This window comes from Petaurus breviceps, unplaced genomic scaffold, assembly GCF_028583685.1.
Source record: "Petaurus breviceps papuanus isolate PSGF00001 unplaced genomic scaffold, PetGlider_PUasm1.0 90977, whole genome shotgun sequence".
Classification (NCBI taxonomy): Eukaryota; Metazoa; Chordata; class Mammalia; order Diprotodontia; family Petauridae; genus Petaurus; species Petaurus breviceps.
Genome location: NW_027187391.1, coordinates 35,395,036 through 35,417,218, shown reverse-complemented (window position 1 = coordinate 35,417,218; position 22,183 = coordinate 35,395,036).

Below are 22,183 nucleotides of genomic sequence, written 5' to 3'. Positions count from 1 at the left end.
TTCATTTATTCATGTATTCATCCAACAAATATTTATTGAGAAACTGCTGCATAACTCAAAGGAGGAGCCTCTTAGAACTGTAGTATCACCCAGGGATCTAAGACCTCTTGTTAGGACACATGTTTGTCAACTCCAAGGAAAGCATTTTGGAGTCATAACAACTGTTGTGTTTCATAGCCTTGTCACTTCTTCCCTCTGCCTTATCCTCTCTATTTGAAAACTATGGTTAAGAAACATCATTACAGGTAAATGGCATTTTCCAGAGTGGGAGAATTCATTCCTATTCACAAATGCATTTGCTACAAAAGTTTATACAATCGTCCTGCTAAAGTTGGTTTAGCACTGGCTAGAAGCTGGCTAGCTTGCTCCCAGCTAACTTCTAACACAGAAAGAGTTCACCAAAGGAGATCTAGGAGAGTGGCAAAAAAACTATCAATTAGAATCTAACATGTTTTTCACTTGTTTGGGTTGATTAAATAGTTTCAAGCAACTGATGGTCAAGTTGCTTTGCCACTAGAAATTTTCATGAATATTATTCAATTTCATTAAGACTCCAGTTCATATCTTACTTTTTTACAACTAATTTTTGTTCTTTGAAATACATTATCCAAAAGCACGTTTTGATGAAGCATAAAATCCATTAAAATGTTGATTTAATACAAAGAATGTTAGTTATTTTTGATACATATGGCTAAAGTATATTAGTACAAAATTTCATAATTATATTACTATAAATTTAAATTCGTATATGTGAGTATATTTATGGGAAGGTAGAAATAATCAAATGTAGTTTAGAACAAGTCTGTTCTTAACATACTTAAGTTGCTTAAATTTTTTAAAATATAAAATGTGGTCCAGTATATGAAAAATACAGTATCTAGTCAGCCAAATTGGCATTAATGAGAAATATAATGAACTGCTCATGTCAATATTGAGAACTTGCAAAATAAAAGCTACTTTGGGGAATTGGAATTTTTCCCCTACTAGTGTTTTTACAGAAACTGTAATGATAGCCGCTGGATTAATCAACATCACATTGAATTAGTGTCATGTTTCTTATCAAGCAGGAATAATACAGATGAAACACAATACAATGTAAAGTCAGATATTTAAAGAAAAATACTTAATTGCCAATTCATTCAAATTGTAGGGAATTTGGGATAATGTACAATGGAAATTATGGTAAATTCTATGGGTGTATTTTTTTCTAAAGTCTCTTCATAGCATTAGTAAACCAGAGACTATTTGTGCATCACTAATCAGGGGTTGCTAAGGGGTTCAAAAGAGCTAAGTGAGGGAGGCAAATTTATACATTTAGTAATAAGTATGAAATTATTTATGTATGATCTTAATCTTAATTGGTTTTGAAAATTAATTGGCTGGTAACAAAAGCTGGCATAAAGCTTTTCATTTAAATAGAACAATTAAAACCCCCAAAAGGTTTGGAGTTGATGATAACTGCCGTTCTCTAGATTAAGTCCTGAAGAGATTTCATGGGGTTTTTTTTAAACATTTTTTCAGGTTGTAATAACTGCTGTAAGTTGTTTAGCTATCTGCATTTCTTCTTTTAAATTCACTTTCCTTTGAGTAAGGTAAATTTTTGTATACATTTCATGCAATCATGATTAATTTTCAGTATTGGTAAATAGATTTTTTTATTCATTGAAAGGAGGGGCAATTAAATAAAGACAGAAATCATCATCTAATATTTACCCATTACTGAAATACTAGGTTCTCTATATATTATGAGCAAAAGGATGTAAGTTCTCTGAAGTATTGATTGTTTTGTCACTTGCATCCCAATATAATAATAGGGGCTAAAGAAACTTTAGTTCATTGATTGACATCAATTGTCAATGATTGTTCCATTATTGAATTACTTTAGCAGCTAACTTCCAACAGTTACACAGAAGCACTTATTTTAGCTAAATTTAAGGAAGAATTTTATGATGATTAGAATTGTCCCAACATGAAATGGGCAGCCTGGTGAGGGTAACTTAGTGTTCCTCATGCCTGGGGGTCTTCAAATAGAAACTGAATTGTCTTTTGAGCCTTGGAGTTTGGGGGCAGGGCAATGTATATATATATTGAAGAGAGTATTGGATTTTGTTGTTAGAACACTTGGATTTCTTTCCTAGTTCTATCAGTAAAGAAGTTATGTGTCCTTAACTGTGATGCTTTTAGAATTTGCTATTGAAATATCTCTTTAGGTATCCTTTGATATATAATTTATAACATACCATCAAATTACGTATAAACATTGTTTCCTTTATTTCCATTTCCATGATCTATAACGCAGCATCTCAAAGTGGTCACAGACAAGGTCATATTCAGAGTGCTAATCCAAGAGTATTTCTTTTATTCATTATGGCTCCCACCCAAAATTTACCCTGGCAAAATCTCAGGATATAATTTTTTACTATATTTAAACATAATCAAAAAAAGGGGGGAGCAAACACTCAGGTGTTTGCTTATTGGATATGCCTTGATTACTCACCAAAAAAACAAAATAAAGCAAAGGATTGACATAGATAGATTGTATAAAGATACCATAAATCAAGAAAACACATTAAGGACTCAATAGTCTATAAATAAATAACAGGATCCCACCTCTCTCACAAGTCCTACTTTCACTGGGATCCTAAATTCCTCCAGATACAGAGCTACCACATGACTTGTATTCCTCTTAGAACTGAATTTAACTTGGCTGTGATAGAAAGATTGAAGATATTCTGGTGAATCCTATTTTCTACCAGGATACATGCAGCATCTCCCAAATTTACAGTTCCACCTTAAAATTTAGACTACACTCAGAAGAGAAATGAACTTGGGACTGAAAGATATGTAAATTTCTTTTCTGTTCCTCACTGTGTGAATCACAGTAATGGAAAAGGCATGATCTCTTGGTATTATTACTCCCCCTAGAACCAGAAATCCTATACCTGATCCTCTTCTGCTTCCACAATATGATCGTCAAAAATTCCATGTACCTCAGCAGAAGTCCAATAATGAAACTCCCAAATTTTGGGGCTACTTATAAGATAATCTTTTAGGGACTCTCACAATTTTCCAACATATCTGGGGTTTGGAAACACACCTAACTGTGAGTTCTATCACTGACCTAACCATTGTTACCTTTTAGGCTGAGAATATCTACTTTCAACTTTTCTCATCTCTGATCCATGCTTAGAAAGTGAGGTGTGGGGGTGGGAGATTAAAAGAGGCCAGAAACTTGGGTTCTAAAAATTCTATTCTTGGTTCACATGAACTCTACTATAGGCGTGTTGGTGTGGTTGTACTACAAGGAAACTGTCAACAGCCCTTGATGATGGTTTTGGATGGATCAGGACTTATATAAACAATTTCTGTTGTACCAGGGTCTTTCTGGAAGTTAAATAGTAAAAGAAAAAAGAGGCTGGAAAGAGACTATTAACTCTTTTATAGAACAGTGCAAAGACTATTGAAATAATCCATCTTCCTAGGAGCAGGAGCCAACAAATTCATTTGGGAAGAGTTCCCATCAGTTAAATCAGCATCCAAGAGATACCAAGGAATTATTCCACAACCTCCACAGGAATAACCAATCACAGGTCTCAAACAAATAAAAAGTCACTTCACAGTTAGCTCAATCAAATTAACCTGGGGCACTTCTTTAACCAGCCCCTTCCCACCATTTTTTCTGCAATTTTCACTGACTAAATTATAAATCTTTAGCTAATTCATCTAATTTTTATGCCATTGTTCACATATCCTAGTTTTACTTAAAAGTAAGTCAACTTTCAAATACAAATAAATTAAAATTAAAATTTGAAAATTATAAATGAATAATATGAAACACACAAGTGCATTTTATACTTTAAATATCTATACAGATTGTGCTAGTATTTTGTTGACATCACAATTTCCGCACTTGTGTTGTACTTGATACCTAGAATTCCATTTTTGTAATGGCAAACTTTATGCCCTACCATCTTTCTGAGTTTATTTTACTGTTGTGGAATTAAGAAGTAAACTTCCTTAGTCATTCATTTAGATTTTCCGCTAGGTACATTGTTCTTTCTTTGGATGTCTGGCTATTCAGAGGACTGGTTTAGTAGTCTGGGGAGAAATAAAATGACCAATAAACTTGTACCTTCAAAAAGCTTAAGATCAAGTGCAATCTTATATCCTAGAATTTAGGGCTGGAAGGAACCTTAGAGAAGACCACCTCGATACCTAATTTTCCATGTAATGTAGGTCACTTGAGACATGTCATTCTTTCCATGAAGAGGAAGGTAGGGAGCTGCTTCCCAGAGAATTCTGATGACATATAATGAAAGTGATTTGGACAGATGGTCTTGTAGCGACAGTTTGTAACTAGTGCTGGTTGCCTAATCTCATGTTGATGAGGAAACTCCTTGATTGGCTATGGAGGCATTCAAAAAGTCTCAGCCTCAGTTATAGATCTTTGCCTGAGCACTCAGAGCAGCTCATTAACTGGTGAAGGGAGTATAGTTTACAGCCTTGTGAGTTTAAATGTCTAGAGGGATCTTTGGCATCCTTCCATCCCAGACTGGGCTTTGTAAACAAAGGAAAATCATTGTCTGACAGGCAATCCCAAGGACCCCAAGAATTGCAGGACCCTCAGACCACCAGTACAGTTTCTGGTGTGGACCCCCTGACATTATCTGTGATTCCATTTCTCACCAAGATATTTTCCATGAATAAAATATCTAAGTGTGGGTTCTAATTTTTGAGAATTAGACATTGCCTGCATTTGTCACATTTTCTATGCAGAGGATGTGTTTGTTGCTAAGAACAATGCTAAGAGGTGGGCAGCACTCCACATATTTCCAGCAGCAGCTGCAGATTTTATATCATGACACAGGTTCCCAATGCTGTGGTTGTCTGATACACCATCAATAGCGGCAATTGAACATGCTCTTAGGCATTCTATAAATGTGACCTTGGTTTCTATACCCAGTTCTGATTTGCCATTAATTTGAGAAATCACTTATTTTTTTCCATGCTTTAGAAAGTACAAGTGATGTTTTTCCAGGTTAATAGATTATTATGTAGATTCACTGCTGCAAATGCTTTGAAATATTTTCATTTATTAAATTAAAGGAAAAATTTTCAGTCTATATTTTTCTCATTATATTTTTCTGTTGTTTTTTTCCATAAAGAAATGAGATTAGACAATATTAATGTTATAATAATTTTAGCTTTAATTTTTACTTTAAACTAGGTTTGCAAAATTTTTATTTTCATTTAAATTCCCAATTCCAGAAATGTCAATGATAATTATATAAATAAAAATCTTTATCTTAAACTCATATTTGTTCAAAAATAATGTCCAAATGAAAATGACCTTTTACATCAAAACAGATTTTTTTTAAATAAAATGAAAAACAATGAGTGATGGGAGCAAAGCAGCAAAGAGTATATTACTTCTACAAGAAATGTTGGATTTGGTCTTTTTAAACTTGATCCAAATTGGTAAACTCTTTGTATTCACCAAGAGTGTTTGTTTTCACATTTTCATAGTCATTCAGTAAAATCTTTGACAAGTTCCCTGCAGCAAAGGAAATTTAAAACTCATTTGAAATTCCCTGAGCAACTCACAGATCCCATCAAAATATACTGCTACAGTATCAAGTGTAGTGTTGAAAAATTACACCTTTAAAGTTATGCCAAAGAATTCACTTTGCCTTTTTTCTCTCTTTTTCATTATCAAGTAGAGTTCTACCAAAGCTGCCTCTGGGCTAGGCAATTCTGGATATATTTCTTATACTGTATGAGAGTTAGTTACAAAGCCTTAGACGAAAAATATGTTCTTACTCTTCTCATTCTGAGAAGATAGAATGACAGTGAAAAGAGCAAAAGAATGGGAGTCAACTCTGGGTTATAGTCAAGGATCTACCTCTCTTCTATAAAATGAAGAGGTTGGACTAAATGACTTCTAAGTTCCTTTCAGCTAAGTCCATCATCCTTCTGATCCTAACTGTGATTTTGTGAAAGTCACAACCTCTCTGTGACATTACTTTCTTACCATAAAATTCTTCCATTGGATGAAATAATATCTAAAGTTCCTCTTCCACATATAAAATTTTATATGCTGGTGAGTGGAGTGTCAGTAAGTGAGATACATGGTATCAAAGTTATTTATACAAGAAATGTGAATGTGTATAATTTTTTTCAATATAATCACCCATATTGTTTCATTTATTCCAGTGACTGAATAGCTTTTGTATTTTATTGGACAAATATGGCTTTGGTAAAGAATACAGAAAATTATGAATCACATATAAAAATAAGAGAAACTAGGCTCAGGGCATTATGGCAGGTGTGATGGTAGCATAAATTTCACTTCTTGCCTATACTCCAGAGTTATTTAAGTAATATAGGAGTGAACTTTGTCCTTTTGCTAGAATACTCATGCACACTTGACTGTGCCAAGAAAAAGCTCAGAGTAGTAAGCTGGAGAAAGTGCCTTCTTTTAAAAAGACAATATGGGTTTTCTCCATATGCTTTGTGTGTGTGTGAGGGAGGGATTGAAATACACACCACACCAATCCTCAGATTCCATAACTGATCTTTGCAGCATATGGGTAGGATTTAGGGTTTGCCAGTGGACACACTGTCTTTCCAAATACATATTGCTTTTGCACCCAAAGATAGAATGTCTTTTAAAAGACATTTACCCATGTCTTTGCGTGATTTAAGTCAATTCAATAAACACTTATTAAGCAACTATTACTATATGCCAGTCACTATACTAAGCTCTCAGGAAATAAAGACTCACCTCCCTTCATCCTCAAAAATTAGCTCAGCCCCTTTCATCAACTTTCCTTTACAATTTGGTGGTATCATCAAACTGAAATCCAGCAATGCACTCTCAGAAAATTTGAAGAGAGAAAGATCACTTTCAGCTAGGTCAGGGATTCACTACCTGAGGTCTATGAAATTTAGAAAAAAGTATATACTTTTTTTTTACAAACTGTATTTCAGCATAATTAGTTTATTTTATAATCTGATATATTTTAAGCATTTTAAAATATTCTGAGGAGTCTATGAATTTTACCAGACTTTTTAAAAAGAGGGGGAGGGGAGTCCCATGGTGTGCACCCATGCACTTGCAGCATGCACACGCACACACACACACACACACACTCCCACACGCACACACTCACACATACACTCCCACACGCACACACAATTAAAGAACTCCTAATCTAAGGGGTTGTAGGGAAGTATGAAAAGTTGAGAGGATTTCCATCAGCTGAGAAAATTGGGAGATGACTTGGACAAATGCTATCAGTTATGGTCTTTATGATGCATTAAATCCAAATTTTTATGAAAATTTATTTTGTTGTTGTTAACCCAGCTCAAAGCTCCTCTCCTCTATGAACTTTCTTTGATCACACACACAGACACATACACACACATACACTTTGTTTTATAACTCTATAATTCACTTATTTAATTATTAATAACATGGACATTTATATAACTCTTTGAGGTTTACAACACACTTTATACTTTTGAGCCTCCAAAGAACTCTGTGAGGCTTTTTACAGCAGGTAACATTGTCCTATAACTTATCAGGAAACTAGCATTCTGAGGGGTTAAGTGGTCGCATAGAGCTAGTCACCGCTAAAGGCAAAAATCAAACTCAGATTTATAGGATTACAAGACCAGCTTTCTATCCAATAAGTACAGTAGACTCATCTATATAGAAATCAGATCCCCCTACTAGTGTGCAACTTCCATACAAGTGAGAACCGTATCTCATCTAAACTTTCTGACTCCCTCAGCACTCTATATCTAGGAAGAAGTTAATATGTGTTTGTTCAGTTTAATTAAATTGATATGAAAAGCTAGGATATGAAATGGAACAACCAAATGAGGTTTTTTTCAGCCTCTATACTCTTCCAAGTCAAAAAAAGTCAGACATGATGTGGCATTCGTCCAGTAACACCTGAACTGAAATGATCAAACAAATACCTATAATTGATACCCTTTGGTTAGAACAACTTAAACAGCATTCATGTTAGCAACTGAATGCAGAAAAACAAGTTAGCAATTGAATGCAGAGAAACTCAGTTAACTATCACCACCTGCCTGAGCTGTTCAAATCCCACTGCTCTTTTATATCTTAATTTAATCCCCTTTCAGGTTATTTGTTCATATAACTGGCATTTTAATCTCCTTATTCTTGGCTGTCTCCAGTTCCATTATGGTTATTTTCACTGTGCCCTGTGTCTTAATGCTTTTAAAGAGGTATGCATGTACATATTAGTAAGTATAATATTTTAAAATTACAGATTCTAAAGTCCCCATTCAGGAATCTTCAGTGTTTTGTTTTTTTTCCTTCCCTTTTCTGGGGTGTGTGGTTGTGCATGTGAGCGTGTGTTTGTGCGTGTGTGTATGCCAAACAAGTAGATATATGTTTAATCTTAATTTTATGAATATATTTTGTCCCTTTGAGAGGAAAGGCTGTGCTAGGAAATAAAAATGTATACATGTATTATTTTTATTTAATGTTTCCTCAGCTTGACTTCCCTCCTACACTATAAGCATCTCGAGGGCAGAGAACATACCTCCGGGTGTTCCATAAAGCTTCTGCAGCACTGAATGGATTTCATGATCCCAGAGTACTCTCAACAAATAGTCATTCATTCATGAGGATTATACTAAGAAAGCAGACACTGCTGATAAAATTGTTATAATTTACTCAATCAAATAGCATGAGGATAGGAAAGGATGCTCTGTATGTACACAATTTTCTTATCCAGATATACACATATGTCTTTTGTTTACTGCCCTGTATGCGGCTGATATTTGGCAGGAAAATGGGGAGAAGGGAAGAGAAGGATGCTATTTCCTATTGAGCACATGTGAGAAAATCCCTGTTGTTTTCAAGGTGAAACATTAAAAAGAAAATTCTCCAGTCTACAGATGAAACATTGATAGAAGGAAACATATCCAAATTACCATTCTTGACTTGCCCACTTCTGAGGCTGCCCAAGGAAATATGTCTCCCTGGCTGGCCTTGGACAAGCACCAAAAGCACATGGGTTTGCTCTGAGGTATGTTTCCTTTAAGGCTAAGCGAAATGTTTCTTAATCTTGCTTGTCCAGATGACATTTGAATGTAACTAATCAGAAAAGGGTAGCAGGTGAAGCCCTCTAAAGACTTTTTCGGGTGGCAGTTTGCCACTCTCTAGTGGCAAATACTGCCTAACAGCAGGGACTGTATTAGGCTGGCTGCCTTGGTATTTTTAAAGTGTCAGGAAAAATGCTGCAGGTTCAGAATTGTAGCTCCCACCTGGTATTATACTATCTTGTTATTTCATGCTTCAAGTTCCAATTTTGGTTCCCCCAAAAAAGAAAGAAGAAAAACATAGCCACTTGTAGACTCTAATCCTACAAACTGCACTGGTTCTTCTATATCCAATCAATCAATTCATCAGTCAATATGGATTTACTATCAACTAGGTGCCAGATTTGTGCTACATTCCGAGGATACAGATAAGAGATAAAAAATTAAATGGTCCCTGCCTTCAAGGAGTTTACATTCTATGTGAAGAGACAGTATATACATATTGCAACAATATACGTCACATGTCGACATATATACACACATTATATGTGTGTATATGGCTATATAGATATAATACAAAAGGAAATATACATCTGAATGTGTATGAATGTATATGCATGTACTTGTGTTCATACACATATGCAGGTCTATATATGTCTTGATCTATAATGGTGGGAGCAGAATTCATGCTGACAAGTTCATGAATAAATTAACACATATCATTTCTTTAGTATTAATATGTGAACCAACAATTTATTCATACATTTCTCCATATAAGTGAGGTTAATAAAGTAGTAATGGAAGTACATGATGTTCTAAGTATCTACAAACTTCACTAAATCAATATAGATTTAAGGATGAAACTAGATCTGTGACTTCATTGGTATGTCAAAGGGAACTCCTATTTGGGGAAAATATCTCCGACAATGCAAGTTGGCACCTTTTCTGTAATTTCTAGCCTTTGTTTCACAAGGAACTGAGAATTTGACTTGCTCAGGGTCACACTGCTACTGTATGTCAGAGGTGGGGTTTGATAAAATTACAAGAATTGTAATTTTCCTAGACCTACTGTTCTAGTCAATTTTGGTTTGACATTTTGTTTTGAAGCATATCTTCAAGATTTAATTTTATGTATTCATCTCTATCTATCCTCTTAGATTGATATGATTGCCAAGAGGAGAAGGAGGAGAAAGGGCTCTAGGATAGAGAAATTAGAGATGTTAGTTGAGAGAAGATACAAACAGAGACAATGAGTGACAAAGAGAGAAATACCACAGGCAGTGACAGAGACAGATATGATCGATGGATATGTAGATAGATAGATAGATAGACAGACAGATAGATAGATAGAACATTTATTAAGAACTATGATGTTTCAGGCCCTGTTAAAAAATAATGAGGGGAGCGGCCAGGTAGCACAGCGAGTAAGAGCACCGGCTCCAGTGTTGAGAAGACCTGGAGATCGAGTCCCGGGCTCAGACACTTAGCACCCACCCAGAAACACCTGGCCGTGTAACCTTGAGCAAGTTACTTAACCCCAATTGCTTAGGGGTGGCCAGATGGCCCAGTGAGTAAGAGCACTGGCTCCAGTGTCGGGATGACCTGGATCAAATCCGGGCTCAGATACTCAGCACCATACCCAGAAATAACTGGCCGTGTAACCTTGAGCAAGTTACTTAACCCCGATTGCTTAAAAAAAAAAAATAATGAGGACAAATATACAAGCAAGAAAGTCTCTACCCTCAAGAAGACTGTATTCTATTAGGGAAAGACCATACTTCCTTCTATAAACAGAACATGTAAATATGTAAATATTAGGTAAATGACAGTAGAAGAAAGGAGACAGACAGAAAACAGACAGACAGACAGATGGAGTATAGATGAGTATGGCAATTGGAATCAAAAGACCTGGGTTCTATACTTTGTATCCTTGGGCAACTCATATCACTTGACAGAACCACAAATCCTTGCTTTGTGGTAAGTCTATGTAACAGGGATCTGGAAAGGAAGGTACAGAACATGATGCAGAACATGGAAGGAGATGGCCAGAAAGCTCTGTGGAAGCCTGTTTCCAGGCAAGATAAGGCAGAAGCTTCACTATTTGAGCCAAGGGACAAGGAAACAAGAGTTCAAGGTTGATGTGGGGGAAATGAGGGTGACAACTAGAGTGCAGGTAGTATGCTGAGGTTATGATGAGGAAATACTATGGAAATTCAATGCAGTTTTTTCAGGATAAGTAGAATTTACTGGGACAAGTATTTATTTAGATGTTTTTTAGCTTTTGCAAATCTCTATTAATAGGGAATTTTTTATGATGATATGTTGAAATAATTTTGATTTTTGTAGGAAATCTTTAATTTCAAATGGATTCTGTGGCCTGTACTCCAATTTTTTAAAAACTGGATGAATAAAAAATTCCTTTCTCCACTGAAGTATACTTAAATATATTTAAAGAAAATATACCTTTTAGTGTTTACTAAGGAAACAGCAATAGAGATGCTTATTGAAATAAAACATAAAGAAAAAGTATGCACCTTCCTAGTGCAGTTTAAACTACATTTGCAGGCTGAAATCAGCTTTTGCTACACTGAGGTTATGGATTTCTTATTAAAATACTATCTTATTTTGTGACCATTGCAAGTTATAAAAGGAAGAGAGGATCATGAAACAAAGGTAAATATAGTTCTCACGAGGCACTTTCTAGTTTGTATCAATTCTGAAATAACTTGCTGAATGATGTGACTACAGTGAAAACTAAAGATGCGGCTAATATTTTTTTAAAATGTCAATAGGAAGCATTTTGTTTGTACCTTGATAATTGATCACATTACCATGTTTCCCCGATAATAAGACACTGTCTTATTATTTTTTTGGACAGAAAAACACCAGAGGGCTTATTTTCAGGGGAGGGCTTATTTTAATGAACATTGACAGCAATTTTAATAAACAGGTAAATGTGAACAAAAAAATGTACCTTTATTCAATAAGCAAATCACTGGGGAAGAACAGGATGACACGCTCACTGCTGCAGCTCTGATTGGATGCAGCTCGGAGTGCGGCGTGCGTTTCGGGGGGGGGGACGGTGCATACAGAGGGTACCATAATGTAGCGTGTAGCGCAGGGGATCACCTTCACTACAGTAGCAATCTCAATAGGGCTTATTTTCGGGGGAGGGCTTATTTTAGAGGAATCTTACACAGTAAGGGGAGGGCTTATTTTTGGGATAGGTCTTATTATCGGGGAAACACGGTATGTTTACTTATTTTAGGTTTCTCATCCTCCCTCATAAAAACTGAACAATGAAAAACATAGGCTCATAAATTTGGATTCAGAAGAGATCATAGAGGTTGTCTAATCTTGCCCTCTCTTTTTACAGATGAGGAGGCTTAAACTCAAAAGCATATTGATCTGCCTTCAAACTAAGTTTCAATAACTGCAAGTTCAGCTCACCAGGTCTGGTGTTCTTTCTAACGCACCAAACTTATATAATTATCAGCAGTATCAAAATATAGTTAGATGAACTATCCCATGTGATCACATCTACTTTTTAAGGTAGAGAGTAATATGTTAAATTGTTCAATCCTCAAATACAATCATATAACAATAATAATAAATGTTCACTAAAATATTACATACTAAATTAACATATCATGTCCTCAACATTATAAAACAAATTAGCAACTCACTCTTAAAATGTTATTTTATAAATTTATTACAGATAAAGATAATAAGATGGCTTTTCAGACAATAATATAAAACTCTCTGCATTATACTATGCATAAAGTAGGAAAAAATGTTTTAACTGATCTGTTTATATAGATAGAAACACATGAGATGTTCTGTTCTACTTTAGGACACTGTTGATGTTGTTCAGTTATTTCAATTATGTCCAAGTCTTTGTGACCTGCATGGAGTTTTCTTGAGAAAGATATTAGAGTGGTTTTCCATTTCCTTCTCCAGCTCATTTTATAGATGAGGAAACTGGGGCAAACAGGATTAAGCAATTTGCCCAGGGTCAAACAGCTAGTAAGTGTCTAAGGACAGATTTGAACTCAGTTCCTCCTGAGTCCAGGCTTAATGCTCTATCCACTATGCACCTTGCTGCCCTTTTAGGGAGCCAGATTTAAGCAATTTAGCCATAAAAATAACTATTTCTAACTTTAAGCAGGTACCAATGTAACTATTGTATAGATGACAGATGAGAAGATAGAGATAAGCAGAGACAGACTCACACATAGGCAGAGAGATTGAGAGACAAAAAGACAGACAGACAAATAGAGAGATGAAAGAAAGAAACGAGAAGGAAGGAAGGAAGGAAGGAAGGAAGGAAGGAAGGAAGGAAGGAAGGAAGGAAGGAAGGAAAGAAGGAAGGAAAGAAGGAAGGAAGGAAGGAACAGAAAAGGAAGAAAGAGAAAGAAAGAAAGAGAGAAAGAAAGAAAGAAAGAGTGAAAGAAAGAAAGAAAGAATGAGTGAAAGAAAGAAAGAATGAGTGAAAGAAAGAAAGAAAAAGAAAGAAAGAAAGAAAAAAACAAAGAAAGAAAGAAGGAAAAAATCCATCAGACATAGCATAGTGGAATGAGTGTGGAACTTGGTATCAGAAGACTTAGGTTCTACCTATGTGACTGTGGACAACTAATGACACTTTCCTGGAAAACATATCCCTCATCTGTAAAATAAGGGGATTGGACTTGATGTTGTCTCAGCCCATGCGAGGGCTTTTTTAAAATTAAAAAAAAAAACAGACAAATTAATTCAGTTTTATAGTATCTACTGAGAATCTCCGACTCACATTTTGCAGCCTGCTTCATCTGGAACATTACACATCTTTTCTTGGAAGCTGTCTCCTTTATCCCATATTAGTTGGCACAGCTTACTATCTAGGTGCTAACTTGTGAAATTCATGGGTGACCTCCATTGATTGTGAAGCCATAGACTTATGTGTGGATTGTGCTCATTCATCAACCTTAAATTAAAATTGGGCCTCAGACACTAGTTATGTGACCCTGGGCAAGTCATTTAATACTGCTTGCCTCAGTTCCTTCTTCTGTAAAATGAGCTGGAGAAGGAAATGGCAAACCACTCCAGTATCTTTGCCCAAAAAACCCCAAATGAGTTCATGAAGAATTGGACATGACTACAAGACTAAACAACTGTGTGTGTGTATATATGCTTGTGTGTATACATATGTGTGTATATAAAAATTTGTTGAGAGAATCATTTCTCCTAATGGTCGATATTGTATAGAAAGAACAATCGAACATTAAAAATATTCTATGGATTTGCAATTTTCTGAAAAGACTTCACATGCTTAAGTAAATGATCACCATTCAGTTAATATATATATATATATATATATATATATATATATAGGCATTCTTTTCCAAGATATCTATATTTTATATATTTTTCCAATATGAAAAACATTCTTTACTCAGTAAAATGGATGCTGTGGCACTTTTTGAAATCCAATGATTCATAGATAAAATAGGAATAGTTTATATTAAAAATGTGATCCTTATATAACATTTGCATAGTATTTATGGCATGTATTTCAGAACAGGAAGAGTACACTACTAGAATAATCACTCTTTTTGGCTGTGGTTTGCCTGACATAACAGATACTCTATGTGGTTCAAAATGATACCACTTCTCCTATTCTTGGGGACCTAATCTCTTGGTGACAGTGACAAAGAATTGATGAATGATTCAGTAGAAAATTACATGGTATTTAGCTCTTCTGGTGACATGTGACATTTTGGGTTTAGAATGATATATCACAGGATGATATGTCAGATTTTCCTTGGGGACCCTGTTTTTTCCATGGAAGCACAATGGTACTATCAAAAGTACCTCTAGAACTACACTATAACCTATCTGGCTTCCAGCAGTGTCTGGGTAATGTAGTTTGACATTTCACCAAATTCTCTATAAAGTGAATTCACTGAAACAGTATATTTCAACCTTACTGTGGTCACTTACTAATTAACCATTTTTCTTCTAGTGACTAGGTATTTTAAGTTCTCCTTCTTAATGATGTGCCTTTTAGTTTTTGGATATGGGTGATATTAGATATATTAGAATCATGAGACATGAACCTCAAGGAAGGGTGATTTGAGGTCATTATCACTGGAAACTTCACCATGTTAAGGTATGCCTTGAAATCCTTCCAGCCCAGAACAGATATTCACAGATATGTAGAAGCCTGAAAAGAATTCTGTTCTTCTGGATGTACAGAAAACAAGGAATGATTCTCATGGAAAACAGTTTAGGACATAATTAATGAAAAGAACATACTCTAATAACTCCTGAGCAGCGGGAGTTTAGAGTGAAGTTACTCACACATAATCTAAAAGAAACCCATTTTATATGCTGAGGAAAGGTCAGTTTAAAATAACCTAGAAAGACTACTTTGTTTTCCTCATTGTATTTCATGTGCAAAGCTGTCCTTTGGTATGTCATCCAGGTGGGTGGAGCCCTGGCTCCACAGAGGTATTTCCTGGGTCTCTATTGACATAATGGAGGGCAACTAGGTGATACAGAAGCAAACAGAAAATCACTCCAGTATCTTTCTCAAGGAAATGCCAAATGGGGCCAGAAAGAGTCAGACATGACTGAAACACTGAGCAACAAACAAGCAAGCAAACAAACAAACAAACATGATGGAAGTCTTAGCCTGTGAAAAGGAACTATGTTGTCCAGGCTAATTCAGTACCAAAACCAGATCCTATATCTAGTCAGTAACTAAGGCTCTTTGGGCAATCCTGTGACTGTTGATGGGAGTTAGTAAACTTTTCCTAACCTTTGAGATGTATCGGAACCCTCTGCATACATCACTGTTCAACATCTTTTAGCCTTTCTTTCATAGGCAATTATTTATTCAGCATCCTTTCTGTTCAGGAAGCTGATTGAATATTTGGGGAGAGGAAGGAAAGGGATATAAAAGAGATAGAAGTCACAGTCCTTATATTTAAAGAACAATCTGGTTGGAGGACGCAATACATATCTCCATTTAGCTCCTGGCAGTGAACAAAGAACAGCTGGAAGCAATCACTGTTTGGCAGGAAAAGTGGTTTCAACCTCCATCACAAGTCACTTCAATAAGCTGGAATTTATCCAAATAAAAGCCCTCAGAATGGTCAATAGAAACTTTATCTTAATGCTATAGTTTTCTCATGATTTATTTTTTATCCTCATTTATTAAATGATGATACTTCTTATTTGTCTGATGGGATTTGGTATTGCATAAAGGGAAAAATCTTTACAAATTAACTCAATATTTTAAAATTTTCTTCTAAAAATAAAATATAGGTTCAGAGTTAGAAAGGATACTTGGAAGTTATATAATCATAGTATTACAGATGTATTTCTAGAAGGAACCTTGAAAGTCAAGTAATCCAACCCTCTTATTTCATAATTGAGGTAAATGAAGGCAAGAAAGGTAAGTGACTTGATAAAACACCAATAGTCAGTCACAGGGCATGAATGCAATCTCAGATCCTAGTTGATCTCTTTTTCCACCAAACTACATTGAACAACAGAAGCAGTGAGAATCCCAGTTAAAACGATGTGTGAAAGGTCATAGAAAAGTCCAACTCCCCCACATATGTACCAGCAATAAGTAAGCTACAAATGAGAGCAGAGTGAATAATGATGTTATTTAAAAAGAAAAGAACTTGAGTATGCCCCTTCTTAAAATTCAGCACTAAACAAAAAATATAATCTCCTAAATTGAAGGCACTGAAATAGAGATCCCATCTACAAAAGCAGCATAAGCTCAGATGAGCAAGACAGTGACCTGGACTAGGATGCTGATGTACAATGTCAGTGGAGTGGGAGTAGAAACCTGAAATGGTGCCTTAACATGAAAGGATGGGTCTGAAAAGCCCACAATAAATCCTTGACCAGTGATGTCTGAGGTTGAATAGAAGACTGAAAAGCTATGACCAGAGATAGCCTGAGAGTGAACAGAATAATACAATAATGCCCTGACCAGGGGTGTTACAGAAAAGCAGGAATATCATTGAAATAACCTGAAAGGGAAAAACCTGGGGTCAGAAAAATACAGTGGTCTGACAAGAAAAACTAAAGCCTACCAGTTCTTTAAGTGAACACCCGCCCACTGCCCGGGAGATGGAAATTAGTAATGGGAGCAAAATTATTTGAAGTTGAAATACAACAGATCTTGGCTATCCCATCCAGTGGGTACAAGATGGAACAGAACGTATCCCTGGCAAATGTCTCATACCAGGAACTGAGGCTTAGAAATATGAGTAAAGAAATTATATCACTGAAACTATGAAGACATATGGAGAAAGAGACACTTAAAACCATAAAATGTAGATATGTTCCCACTAATTATAAACTGAACCTCAGGATGAGTGTGGGAAGTGGGGGGGGGGGGAAATGCCTTGGCCATGAGGACTATAAGAGTACTTGGAAGAATTAAAGAAAAAAAAAGGAGGGGGGAGGGATAATAAATAAAAGCTCAGAAAAATGAATTGGAAGGAGAATAAATATGCTATAAGTAAGTAGAAAGCAAATAAGTACATAGCTTATAAGAAAGTAGAAAAGTTTGTTGAAGTGGTGAACTTGCTGAAAATTTAAATGTATCAACAGAACTCAATGATTATTGATGCCAAGAAATCTTTAGTTGAAAAAAGTAAAAGAAAATTTAAATTATCTACTATCAAAACCAAATAAACTTAGTTAATAGTGATAATATAAAACAATAACACCCCAAACCTGGATATGATATTTCAAGAAATCACAAATGAAAACTATCCAGATTTATTAAAACTAGAAAAAAAATTAAAATAGAAATTAGTCACTTTATGAAAGAAATCCTAAAAGGAATAACACAGGAATGACAGGCAAAATCCATAACTTCCAGATAAAAGGAAAAAAAGTTAAAAGGAATCAATGTCTGTTACATAATAATGTTTAATAAATTCTTGTTGATTGACATGGTGATTAAAAACTATGAGAGGCATAATTTCTGGGTAATTTAATCATTTTATTAATAATGTTAGTATTTTAATAAAAGAATGGTCATTTGGCAGTCTCTCTCTTAGACACCTCAAAGACAATCATGGTGATGGGTTCATGGCTTATACGCCCATGGAGAAGGGATGTTTCAGAGGATGGCAATCAACTCTGATTGGTTAACAATTAATCAGAGAAAGATTATTACAGCAGCTGATCCTATTCAAATGAACTTTGATTATGTCATTTACTTCTAAGTTATCCCCTGTCTTGGGCAATCTGTTCAAAGAATTCATCCCCACCCAAACCTGAGTAGAGCACAATGGCTTCTCCAGATGGATTCTTCACTGAACAAGAAAGTGAGTCCAATCTCATTATCAGTAAGGTCCTTCAAGAAAGTGAACTTTTGAAATTAGGACCTTAGAAAAAGAGGGAAACTCTGGATCTCCCCAAATCATTGGCTATTAATAAGCATTTATCTCAGACTGATTGAATTTTAGCAATAGAAAACAGTTATCATTTGAGACTTGGCAGCAATGCCTATAAAGGAGAAAAAATTATTGGATTATGATATTCTATAAAGTTAAAGAGAATAGATTTCAACCAAGAATAATACATGTAAGAATGTCAGAGTATGACAATAAAAAGAGGGAGAAGATAAACCTTTAAGAAAACAGAATTTTAAGAATTCTTAATAAAAAAGAGTAGAGTTCATTAGAAATTTTGAACAGCAAAAACAATGGTCAAGAAAAACCTAGGAAATAAAATACATATGAGCATTTGGAAAAAACAAAATATTGATTAAATGCTACATTTTAACAGGAGAGAAGAAGCCATATCTCTTTGGGATTCTAGTAACTTCAAGAAGACAGGGAAAGTGAATAACATAAACAGAATTCACATTCTATTTTCATGAATCTTAAAAAAGAAGTTGGACAGGGAATCAAATGCTCTAAGGAAAAGATGAGGACTCAGGTAATAGAATATAAGTTGCAGAAGTTCCCAATCTTCATTGGTAAGAGAAGTTTATTCACTGAGAGTTCACTTCACTAATAAAATCTTTGATCTAGATCCCACTAAGAAAAGATATAATAATACTTTTTAGAACAGCCTACTTATTATATACTGCTTATTATGTTAAGTCCAAACTTAGAGAACTTCCTTTAAACAGAATTCTGTCAAGAAAGCATAGAAATATTGGAATTAGCCTACACACTTACATATTATAGCTTAGTGTCTTATCTTTTTGTACCTCCTCCATTTGCTAAAGGGAAAAGATAAGGAAGTAATGGAAACAGAATGTGTTATACTTAATGTGTTTTTTAAGTTTTTAATGTGTTTTAGAAGTAATTTCTACTTCTAAAATCAGTGAGCAGATATGGAGAAAATGGTAATCAGAAAGTTAATTCCTTTGCCAAAATTGTGCTGATTGATTATCGGATTGTCATACATAACTATAATCATGGCTGTAAATGTTGGGACACTGCCACATTGAAGAATGTCTTGGTACTAAATGGGGATCTACTTCTTTGTCTCCTCCATTTCCCACTTATTTATGTATATATGCATACCATTGTTAAAATGCAATAAATATAATAACATTTCTACTCATACAGTGTCATACCCAAAAGAAAGACAGTTATTATATATAAAGGCTTTTGAGAAACTTGTTGGATTGCATAGGGTTAGTTTCACTATCACAGGGAGAGGCCTATAATTGGCCTCGGGCTGGAGTCATTGATTGTTTATCAACAGCAGGAAACTCATTGAGATTTTTGCCTCTCTGCCTAGTTAAAAATTAAGGATGGGTCCTGGTTGCTTTCAGTCATCTGGACAACTTTGTATTAGTTCTGTCATTCATTTTTTCTAGCCTACCTCATCAGAAATATACAGCTACATCTGAGGACAAATGGAGTAAGACCATGGTGAGAAAAGAAAAAGAGAAAAGATGGAAATTAGTGTTGATGCATTGTAATAAGATTTCAGATTCCACTTATGTTCTCTTATTGTCCTGACAGGACTAATATATTTCCTTATTCATAGAAAACACTCAATAGTGTTTCCTGAAAAATAAATGAATATTTATTTGTAAAGATATCATTCTCATTTCTTCCTGTATTAAAAAGCCTATTAATTCTGACTCTAGTTGTAGTGTAGAGGAAAGTGCACTGCCTCAAGGAGTTCAACTAGATAGCCTCTATTCTATGTCCCACTTATGCTAGATACATGCCATACCTATTCAAATAGTTGAAAATCTGTCACGATAGAACTAATATTTATTAGCATTCCCTTGATACATCTTATTTCTGCTTATCCCCCATATGGGGAGGAGGTCTATAACCTATCTCCTTTCCTAACCCTTAGAGACTACCGTTCCTTAAAAAAAGACAAAACCATCCAGGAACCTAATTGACCTTACCTTCTCTTACATAGCTTCCTAGTCATTTGCAGTTATGGTTTCTTAGACTTGGTGGATTTCTAAAGATTATGTGAGTTACTATGTCTTTCATCATCCTGCTGTGATGTTCAGGTATGTTCCCATATGGAAATGAATGGGTTGCATCCAGAGAAGCTAAGTACTACTGTATCCTTATTGTATATATTTGCTGTTCTGTCAAAATATATTTTCTTTTGTTTAAAGACTTTTGAGTGCCTCATTTCATAAAAACATTGAATCTTGAGCCAAGAAAGTTCTGGTATTAAGACATCCTCCAATATTTGTCCATATAGAAAAAAGTTTACATTTACTTTTTTTTGTAGTTCCAGAAGAAAGAATTAGGAACAATGGATAGAAGTTGAAGGAATGCAGAGATTTTGACTCCTCAGAAGGAAAAAAAAAACTATATAATTAATAAAACATTCCAAAGCTATAGTGAGATGCCTGACAATTTAGTAATCTGAAAATTATTGACTCAATCTGAATAATAATTTGTCTAAATTTTCAGAGGAGTGATTCCTGAATTATATCAGAGGTTGAAAAGATGACCTGGACAATCCCTTCCTCCCTTAGGAATTGATTCCAGAAAGGTATTATTTTCACTTAATCATGGCTTTCTATATTTCTTAGTCAAGATCGTTTTACTGTGACAATAGTAATTATGATAATGATGATGATAATAATAGTAATAAATATCTAACTTCTTTGTGGTACTTTGTAGTTCATAAAAGAACTTTCACATATCTTGTTTAATGTTGATAACAATGCTAAGTCAACAAGGAAAAAGTTATTGACCAAATTCATCATTCAGTTTTTAACAGGGAAACAGATAGTCAAGACTCTCACACCTGAGACAGTTGTTAAAATCAGGAATCATGTGGGAGTATACAAGATATGAATAGTCAGTCATTTCAAGTAACAGTAACACTAAGTGCAGGGAGGGGAAGTTGAATGGGAAAATGGAGAAACAGAGAGAGGCAGAGAGAGGCCTTTTTGTTACATAGCATATAATCAGCCTGGGAAATTTATAACATCAAATATTTTGGCTGGATGTTTGTGGGGGGAAAAGCCTGACTACTTTTATGACAAGCTGTATATGTGGTTCTACTTGCTGAGATATGGATAATCAAATCTCACGCTTCAGAAAATAAGCTCAGCACTGCAGGGGTCAGGAAGGTATTTATTCCTGCATTCCTCTATAGCATTTGACAATTTTCCAGATGCATTATGGGTTCCATTTGGTGCTTCTTTACTCTTCTTTGAAGCATCAGCATCAGTTTGTTAATGGGTGTGATGGGCTCTGATAGGAAAGGGCAAATGATACTTGCCTTATTCTGAAGAGGTTAAGCAAGATTCTGAATGTTTATTTTACCTACTTTTTGAAGCTTCCTTATTTGCTTGAAATTTGTGAGAACAAAAGAAATACATTCTGCAGACTTAGAACAGATTATCTACACTTTGAACGAAGGCTTTCTTTTTTCTTTTTCTTTTTTAAGGTGCTTCTTTATTTTGCTGGTCAGGTTTCTCGTCATATAAACTCATTTTTATGTTGGTTGAGAGAAATGGGAAAAAAAAGACCATAAAAGATAAATCTTTAATCATCTCTAGGTCTATTTAGAAGAAAACTTGTAGCCCCCTCTAACAGCAAGTTGAAAATAGCTCAGAAGTGCACCTGTACCA